Here is a 4,346-nt window from a genome sequence, read left to right on the forward strand (position 1 = left end):
TATCTTAAAATATTCAATAAATCTGGTTTTAAAATTATCACCCTATACAATAGTTGTCCAATTAGAAAATGATGAATTACATAAGAATTTTGGTAAGAGACTTGAAAATTAAAATTGTCACACTATACAATAGTTGTCCAATTCAAAAATTAAAAGCATAACACTTGAAAATTAAAAACATAACACTTCAAAATTGAAAGCATAACAATTGAAATTAAAAGGCCTAAGGTTAAACTTACTAATTGAGCCAGCCAAAGACACGGTGCTTTCAGATCAACCAGGTACCGGAGTCTTGATCCCTAGGATCGTTTCTTGGAATTTTTGCTGACTCCATTGCTGTCCGGAATATTCTCTCTCTCGGTTCCCTTAATTCTTCTCGTGCTTCAACTAGAGTTTCATTTTTTCAGCACGAATCAGATATTCCACTTCATTAGTAAAAGAGTCGGGAAGTGACGCAAGGAACACCAGTGCTATTTCTTCTTCATTTGTATTGACACCCAACTTCTTCAATTTTTTTATTATTAAGATAATTATACTAACAATTTAGTTAGAGTTATTATACAATACTATTATCTAGTTAGACTAAAATTATTTAGTTGAATAAGATTAGGATTAACCTTATAGATATGCACACAAAGGTAGACAATTAAGATATATCAATCATAAGCAATTTACAGTTTCATCAAAGCTTTGTGTTTGATAAGATGGTGGCTTGGGTCAAGATATTGGCGGCTGAACCAGAGGATGATCCGATGGCTGAGAAGAATCATCAGCCCTTGGATGAAGATGATATCGCGTTATTGAAAACTTATGGTTTAGGTCCATATTCTTATAGCAGCACTAAAGTGGAAAAGATATCAAAGAGATGGCCGAAAAGATCAATGACCTTTGTGGTATCAAAGAATCAGACACTGGATTAGCTGCACCCAGTCAATGGGATGTTGTTTGATGAAGTAGATGCTATTGGGGGTGCACGTTTTGATGATGGTGTTGGTGGAGATAACGAGGTCCAGCGAACAATAAATGAGATTGTCAATCAGCTTGACGGGTTTGATGCCCATGGAAACATCAAAGTTCTGATGGCAACTAACAGGCCAGACACCTTGGACCCTGCACTTTTACGTCCCTGACGATTGGACCGTAAGGTTGAGTATGGTCTTCCTGATATGGAGAGTCGGACTCAAATCTTCAAAATCCGTACAGTTTTATATTATACAAGATTCTACCTTCTTCTAATATGGTAATAGAGCTTCATCTTTGATAAATTATGATTCTCTTCTTCGTCTTTGATAAATTATGATTCTAACATTTTTATTGTCTTAACTTGTATGCAAGTCTCTTGCCGGTTATGTAGATTGGTAAAGCCATTCAAAGTAAATATAACATTTTATTGCATTTTAATCAAACCAGTTGCACATGCATCCATGCGCAGATACATTCTAGAGGAAAATTAAAAGCTTAACATAACACTTGAAAGCAAAAACCCTAAGGTTAAACTTATTAATTCAGCCAGCTGGAGAAAAAAGGTTTATTTCTTTGCACCATCTTTCTTATTCTTTTTCTTTTCTGCATTAATTTTTCCCTTATCATTTCTTTCATTGGAGGGAGCTTTGTTTTCTGCTGGTTCTTCAACTGAAGTTATTATCTCTACAGCAAGAATCAGAAATTCCACCATTTGATTAAAGAGCTTCAAAGTCTTTTCTGGTTGCTTTATAGTTTCTTTTCGTTGCTCTATATTGTCAGCCAACTTTCGTAACTGTTCTATGATTTAGATGCCCATTTCTTTACCCTCCAGCTCCAACGTCTGAACAAATATTTCATCCATCTGAGAAAATCATTCGAAAAAAAGAAAAAATAATTAAGCAAACTGAAAATGTAAAGCAATTTAAATTAATTGATTAATTTTCACCATACGCTATTTGAAACATTTGTTGTATTGTTGAAAAATTAAAGTAAAATAAAATCTTTTTTTTATGTGCCAAGCCAATTCAGATTGATTGGACACTCTCTCTCAATAGCCTCTTAAAAATATTTACTCACACCCACAAATTCTAGCAAATCTGGAGAAAAAACCCAGTTACAAGGTGTTTAACTCTGTAGAGATTCCAAAAGTACCATAGTTTTGTATTTTGGGTGGATTGGTCCAAAAAATGTTAAAACCAAGAACTGACCAAAAAATCAATTGGACTAAACATTTTGGAGCAATTGACCCAATAAATCAATTAGATCGAACTGTTTTAGCCAAATCTCATTTGATTTCGGTGAGAAATTAGTCTAATTTGATTTTACTCACCCCTACACAACACTATTAGCATACCTAGGAATATGAAAGATAAGCCATTCCTTCAGTTTACTGTCAGATTGGGATTATGAAATATTCTAGCAAACCTAGAGAAAAAAAAAACCAAAAAAAGGGGGATGTGTAGAGATTGCAAAAGTACCTGTGACAAGAAGTGGATGAGTCTTTGTTGTGTTCACGTTTATAGGGGTGGATGAGTTCACTTCACACTCAGTTTTTCAATGCTTACTATTTTGTGGATGCTGCAATGATATGCTGTGATATGGTGTTGCTTAATACTGTGTCATATATTTAAGTCATTACTATAGCTCTTGGTTCTCTTTCCTGCAATTGCCTTATTAAGTTCTTGCTAGCAAGTGCTGTCCCATGCCTTCATTTTGTGTTTTCTTCTTTTTGCAACAGATTGTTCTCTTCATCTGTTGCTTGCAGTTGCTGTAATTGCTTTTGATTTTAATGAAAATACTTGATTGGTTGAGTGAAATAAAAAAAAAAATCTCTCCAAACGTTTGTGAGGGGGATGAGTTTGAGCTCCGTCAGTTCGAAAAACAAAGCATAAAATATGAACACCTGCTTAAATCTTGGAAAACATAACTTTGACGTTTGCTTGTTGTTTGCTTTTATGTCTTTTATGTTAAAGCATTGCAAAAGCTCTATATATATAGAAACAACAGAATAGAGGTGGGTACCTTTTCGGCTTCTGAAGGCCCTTCTCCCCCGTGCTAAAGTTTTAACTTCTCTGGCGGAGATGAGCTGAGGACATTCGAGTTCTTGCTCATTGTCACACACCGTAGCTAGGCTTTCGTCTCTCTTGATATCAAGTGAGGATACCTAAATTTACCTTAATACCTTGGCAATTTATAGGGAAAGTTGGAAATTCTCTTCACTTATGTGTGTATATAAAATATGCAAAAACGTTTTAACTTTGAGTAACTCATTTATATTTAAATAATAATCAACTATAGTATAGAAAAACACGACACATATGTAGAACATAACAAATAAATTAAATCCATTTTCGTCTCTTCGGTGAATTTCATTATAATGTTTTCTTATACATGTGATAGCTTTTCGGATACAAGCTACATTCTCACATGTCATAAATTTTCACTAAAACCAATCATTAGCACTTATTTATAATAATTTAGGCTTCGTTTAATTGTTACTTTTATGACTTTAAGAAACAAAATAGTGAGAAAGTACGTTAAGACAAAAGCAAACAACTTATATGAAGTATTATAGGAAAAAATTAATTTTTTAAGATAGCGAAACACATAATTCTACTTATATATAGATTACTTATGTCATAATTGATGTTATACTTCAATTAGTTTTTCATTTATAATCAATCATGATTTTGCTTTCTAGCTTTAGTTTAAGAGTACTTCAAAACATGAAAAGAAATCCCCCCTACATGATTTTAGAAATAGATCATTAGGAATTCCTTCCAAACGTATAAAAGAAATTGATAGTTACGAAGAAGACACCTTAATGAAATTGGATGTGGGAGTTTGACATTTTTAATTGTTGTAGACTGTAGTAGCTTAGGTACCTAGCAATCGGTTCAACCAAGAAATTTCCAACAAGTTGGTTACAGATATCTTTTGTTTTAATGCATTAATTCGAAAATGATGAATTAGAACTGAGAAGAGCACACACGGGGTTGCACACTTCCATTATTTTAGAGGTATTCAATTGTAATTATTTTTATGTTTGATAAATGGAAATTTATTTTAGTCTAAGTTAATACTAACTAGAGGTAATCTAGAGTATAATTTTTTTTTGTGACAAGCAAATTTGTTGATTTAAAGATATTCAATTGTCCAATTTGAAAATGACAAATTAGAATTGAGAGGAGTAAACGTGGGGTTGCACACTTGCATTATCTTCAATATATTCAATTGTCCAATTCGAAAATGACGAATTAGAATTGAGAGGAGCACATGTGAGGTTGCACACTTGCATTATCTTAAAGATATTCAATAAATCTAGCTTTAAATTTAGCACACTATACAATAGTAGATTTTTTATGAATAAATATATGAAGTAT

The 4,346-nt window shown here is 32.8% G+C and overlaps 1 long non-coding RNA gene across 1 annotated transcript; it reads right to left on the bottom strand.

Moving 5' to 3' along the window:
* Positions 1,368–3,216, bottom strand: LOC108663818. The gene is made up of 2 exons (XR_001929919.1): positions 2,986–3,216; positions 1,368–1,825 (listed from the first exon to the last, which is right to left on the bottom strand). It is a non-coding gene; the product is annotated as an uncharacterized LOC108663818 (long non-coding RNA).

The sequence above is a fragment of the Theobroma cacao genome, chromosome 10, assembly GCF_000208745.1.
Source record: "Theobroma cacao cultivar B97-61/B2 chromosome 10, Criollo_cocoa_genome_V2, whole genome shotgun sequence".
In the NCBI taxonomy this organism is placed as follows: domain Eukaryota; kingdom Viridiplantae; phylum Streptophyta; class Magnoliopsida; order Malvales; family Malvaceae; genus Theobroma; species Theobroma cacao.